The 6,000-nt window shown below is 31.6% G+C and overlaps 1 long non-coding RNA gene across 2 annotated transcripts in view; it reads right to left on the reverse strand.

The window, feature by feature from the left end:
• The window catches only part of LOC126890818 (uncharacterized), a 28,289-nt gene extending 22,517 nt beyond the window's left edge, over window positions 1–5,772 (reverse strand). For both annotated transcript variants that reach the window (XR_007700472.1, XR_007700471.1), the window contains exon 1: window positions 5,628–5,772. This is a non-coding gene — a long non-coding RNA (uncharacterized LOC126890818). The remainder of the gene's footprint in view (window positions 1–5,627) is intronic.
• Between the last annotated feature and the right edge of the window lie 228 nt (window positions 5,773–6,000).

Here is a 6,000-nt window from a genome sequence, read left to right on the forward strand (position 1 = left end):
GCTTATTTTTGAAAGGGTTATAGTTGAAAAAGCTTGAACGGCTCACTAATCACGAGTATTTGTAAATTTTGAACAGCCATATATCTTAACTAATTTTTGTCTTACGGAAAAACACAATGAAATTAGCATATTTATAATAGCAAAACCTACATTTACTCTTTAAGATTTTTCTTATCACTAATACTTTTTAAGTTATTTTGAAAAGAGGAAAATTTTCAAAAATTTAGTAAAAAATTTTTTTTATATTTGTTTGTTTCAAAAATAAGCACTTCAAACCAATAAAACTTACAGATCATATAAACAATACACATACAGTTAAAATAAATGATAAAGTGGCAACGATTAATTTTATTTAGGGTGCTAAATATAGGCAGGTTTTCACGATTTTTTTACCAAAAAAAGGGGCCAACTTTTTTTCAGTGTAACTCGTTTATTTTGATGCTAGAAACTTTTATAAAAAACAAATACAGTCGACTCTCGTTAATTCGAAACTCGAGGGACTCTTAAAATATTACGAATTATTGAGTGTTTGAAATATCAAATGGTTCGAAATTTGTGAGGGAAAATAAATAAAACTTCGAATTATTAAGTGTTGATCAATTATTATTTATTTACTGCTATAACGATGACAAAAGTTTAGAGGTACATTCGTGTACATACATGTATGTATTCATAATGTGAATTAATCAATCTTTCGAAAGAACTCTATTATACTATACTGCTTTGCTTCAAAGCACATTGCTGCTGCCCAGACTGCTCAATATCTTTTTTTAAGAGAAAAAGTGCCTGAAATGCTTTTTCATCACTTTCGTTCTGTAGACAAGGTATCGAATGAGGGCTTCCTTAACTGAAACAAAGGCGCGTTGAAAGAAGTTTGAAAACTTTACTTACTACAATCTTTTCGCCTCTTTCTCTCTGCAACTTTGAATTCTCGAGGGTTGGATGCCGATGAGTTCGAATTAACGCGTCGTTTTGTCATATAGCAATTATTTTTTTCTTTCGAATTACCAAGTGCATAAAAATGTATTGATTTAGTTCGAAATATAAAGAGATTTTGTAGGGAACTCGTGATAACTTTGAATTATAGAGAGTTTCGAATTATCGCAGATTTGAATTAACGCGAGTCGACTGTATAAAGCTTTTTTTAGATACTTTAAAAATGTTAATAAATTTTTCCCGAAAAGTGCTTAATTTTTCGGTGATTTCGCGTTGAATTATTCGATTTGGAATTAGACGAATAAGAACTTACTTTTCATAAGCTATAACTTTGCTTTTACTCAATTTATAGACTATGTTGATACACCATGTTTTTCGTTTTTTTATAATAGTGCAGTCACTGAAGGTTTTCACCTCCGATTTTGTTGAACCTCCATCGATTTTCATGAAAATTGGTGAGTAATTAGAGGATACCTCAAGGAACAAAGGTGACATGATGCCAACTTGCGCTTTTACCCTGGGGGTGGATGCCACCCCTTCTCGGGGGTGAAAAATATTTTATTAAAAATAATACCATAAGTCGATAGAGGAACAAAATATAAGCAAAATTTGTTATGTAAAGTTATTAAAATAAATCAACACTTTTTGAGTTATTAAAGACCAAAGATTTTATTTTTTCTTAAAAAAATGCATGTTTTTAAATCGGTTTTTCACGTATAATTCAAAAACTATAAGCTTTTACAAAAAAAGTTTTTATTACTGAAATTGAAAATAATAAAAAATTTAATACATTCCTCACATAAATAATTAAACTAATGTTAGTTCAAAGTGAGTTATTGGCAATTGAATGTGTATTTTTTTCGACGAGTATTCAAATCTAAGTATTCAAGCTTAAATAACGGGAAAACGATGCAATGTATAAAATATTTTTGCTAAAACATTTGCCAAAGTCTTTGGAATACCTATCAAATGAGCTTCAGAACAAGGTAATAGCGTCAAAATTAAGCAAGTTATAATGAAAATAAAAGATCCGTTTCGAATTTTTTAGGAAAAAGTGAAAAATAAAACATACGCCATTTCCACAAAAATTAAAATTTATAGTAATCCTTACAAGAACTACTTTATATTAGCATAAGTAATATTTTCGATAATTTTGACCGGTTTAGAATGCATATTTTTGCAAAAAGGTATGATTTAAAAAAAATCATAATTTTTAAAAATATTGTAATTCTCATATTCTTTTGATAATTATTCCAAAAATACTCAATATACGTAAAAAATTATACATAACCAAATTTTAGTCTTTTGTATGCCAAATATTTTACCTGTTTTACTATTTCTATGGGGTAAAAAATAACCGAGATAGGAACGTTTAAATCTTAAATTTTGCCGTGGGAACCATGCAACCGGGGTCATTTAACCTTTTATTTTTAAAAAAGTAAGGGGTTTAAAAGATTAGGTTGAACGTGATTACATAGCACTTATAATGAACTTTCCAACAGTTTTTAGATGAACCTGATATCGTATACATGAACGGAGTTATTAAAAAAACAATATCATTTTTGGAAAAAATTTTAAAAGATAAATTTTGAAAAAATTTTGGAGCATAAATTTTAACGCTATCGACATGTTCGGGGGCTCATTTAATAGATATTTTTAAGTACTTTGACAAATGTTTAATAAGTTTATGTTATAAAATTTGTCCCTCTATCGAATTATGGGGTTATTTTTAATAAAATAATTTTCACCCTCAAGAAGGGGTGGCATCCACCCCCAGGATAAAAGCGCAAGTTGGCACCATGTCACCTTTGTTCCTTAAGATATCCTCTAACCACTCACCAATTTTCATGCAAATCGATGGAGGTTCAACGAAATCGGAGGTAATAGCTCATATCCACCTTCAGTGACTCCACTATAAGCTACACTTTTGATAACAATATTTTTCGTATATAATATCATAAGAGAGAAAATTTTGCCGGCAATATTTTCGACTGGTATGAAAGTTTGTTGCCTGGCAATTTTCGCGAATTAAATTTTGACTTAAATCACGAGACCTCAGTCGAGTGATTTTGTCAAAATTTCATAAGCGAAAATTACCAAAAGGCAACGAACTTGAATGAAACCAGGAGAAAATTTTGCCGGTAAAGAATTTTCTCTCGAATGATATTCGACAAGACTATTTCACTACTCTGTTTTTAACTGATAAAACGGCATAGCAACGCATCGTTTCCTACTGACAAAACTGCTTAGCGACGTGATTTCTCAGCGACAAAATTATGACAGATCCGTCACGAAAGTGTCTATTAATAACTAATAAATAAAGATTATATTTCGTTGATATGGTGCATTAATTGTCTCGTGAAATAGTCTTGTCGAATATCATTCGAGAGAAAATTATTTACCGGCAAAATTTTCTCCTGGTTTCATTCAAGTTCGTTGCCTTTTGGTAATTTTCGCTTATGAAATTTTGACAAAATAACTCGACTGACGTCTCGTGATTTAAGTCAAAATTTAATTCGCGAAAATTGCCAGGCAACAAACTTTCATGTCAGTCGAAAATATTGCCGGCAAAATTTTCTCTCTTGTGATATTATATACGACTATTTCACGAGACAATTAATGCACCATATCAACGAAATATAATCTTTATTTATTTGTTATTACCAGACACTTTCGTGACGGATCTGTCATAATTTTGTCGCTGAGAAATCACGTCGCTAAGGAGTATTGTCAGTAGGAAACGATGCGTTGTTATGCCGTTTTATCAGTTAAAAATAGTCTAGTGAAATAGTCGATAAAATATTTACTTTTTGAGTTAAAAACGGTCTGAAAACGTAGTTTTTTTGTCGAAAAATCAACATTTTCAATCGCGAATAACTCGAAAAGTATTGGCTGACGTAAAAAACTTTATAGAACGAAAGTTGCTTAAAATCTATCAATTTATCCATTTCCGGGCTTATTTTAAACACGCGTTTTTCACCCCACGAGAAGCAAGGGGTGACTGTCACCCCTTTGGGGTGATTCAAATTCAGCTTTGAAGTGGCAAGTAAGTAGAACCTAAATCCAAATTTTCATGTAATTCGGAGTTGCCCCTGAAAATTAGGTACACTCCAAAACTGTCACTTATTGTGCTATTACTGATTTAATATATTTTACAGCGGTGTACCTCCTAGGAGAGTGATAGATTACCCTCTCCTGGCGCCCAGCATTTGTTCTTTCTTATTAATTAGTCATCTTTATCCATTCTCAAATATCTATTCTTATTTTAATATTTTCTTGTCTAGTCATCATCTCTATCTACTTTGATTTACTGTCTTTGACAGGTATGGAAATTGGCTGAATCCATCCTTGAGTGTCAAGTGGTCATTTTCTTGCATATCCTGCTAGCCTAACTGCATTTAGTTTCCGTCTCTCTATTCCTACTTCTGTTTGTAGTTTATCTTCCAGCCAATTTTCTAATTTTCATTCACTTTACAAAAACTCCAGCAGAATTAGTATTTGTTACATTGGCTACATATCTAGAAAAAACGACCAAATCCATCATAAATAAAGTGCCTGAGGGGCCTTTCATAGCAATTATTCGTGCCGGTGAGCTCCGGTCAGCTTCACATATTCTAGTTATTAAGGATGTTATTACGCAGTAAAAGGTATTTTTTGGTTTTTTTGCTATTTTTTGGTGAGCATGTTTCTCCATTTAATCCCCCGATTAAACAGAGAAGCGTGTTCGTTTTTTTTTGTGGTTTTATAAGTTTTATTCTACTTCTAAAGCGCAGGCTTTGACCACTCTGCGACTATCTCGGTCTACATTAGTTTTCTATTGGGACATTTTATCCAGATATTTGATGTTTTGGCCGTCTATGTAACGTCTTGATGTTTGCGTCATAGTCTGTCAGCTCTCTCAGGATTCTGTTCGGATGCGGATGGTTTCTTATGTTCATTGGATTTACAAAAATGTTGACCTTTATATTTCTTTACCAATATTTTTATCAACTAATATTGAACAAGCTAATAGGTAATAATTTTGTGAATAGTTTATTAATAGGTTTTTAATTGGATTTTGATAAGAGCTGTGAGTCATACCAAATTGGTACACAAGTTTACGTGAAAGTTTCAAGGTCATAGCTTATAATCACACCATAATCACACCATAGCTTATAATCTGGTAATACTATATATTATTTATCTATGAATCACACACTTCGTGTAATCTGGGATTCCCACACAAATACGGGCGCCCATATAAAAATTTTTAGGGGGAGGCCAGACGGGAAGATGTTGCACATTTTTTGTATACTTTGGATAACCATATTATATGATATATGTATATAATTTAAAGCTCCCGAAAAGTCAGGCGTGGCACGGCTCCCCCCAGACCGTAGGTATGGACGCTCATGCACGTCCAATAATCGTATAAAATAATGAAAACAGAAAACGTAACAATTAAGTGTAGCTTGTATAAAACCAGATCTTGTTAATTCATTTATGAGACATAGTAATAAAAATAAAAGATTGTACAATAATAATATATGTACATTACAATTATTGTAATTTACCTTATCAAACAAAAATGAAGGATTGTTGATGCACGTTAACAATTAATAGTAAAACAGTTAATTAATTAAATACAGTCTATCTATATCGTCATAAAATATTAAACAGGATATAAACGAAAATTACATAAAATTACATACCTACAAACCACACTTCAAATAACATCACTTTTTGTAATTTTTCTGGCATTGCAAATTGCAACTATAATGACTGCGGTGCGAAATCAGCGGAATGCCTATATAATAGGATGTAATCGCCCTTGTTTATTGTTGAAGTTAGATTACCAATAGTACCATGGAGTACGAGTAATAAAAATAAGTCGAGTACCAAGAAAATACGTGTTCAGACTAGAGGTGGGTGCTTCGTTTGGTTGTTTATGTAACAGTATTTGTATGATTTTTTAGTACATAATTATAAATAATTTTATATAATTTCAAAACTTTTCGCTACTGTCGCTAAGTAGAAAAGGTATAGGTATGTATAGTAGGGGAGGAAAGTATGCTAAATTTGCAG

This window comes from Diabrotica virgifera, chromosome 8 (assembly GCF_917563875.1).
Source record: "Diabrotica virgifera virgifera chromosome 8, PGI_DIABVI_V3a".
Lineage (NCBI taxonomy): Eukaryota > Metazoa > Arthropoda > Insecta > Coleoptera > Chrysomelidae > Diabrotica > Diabrotica virgifera.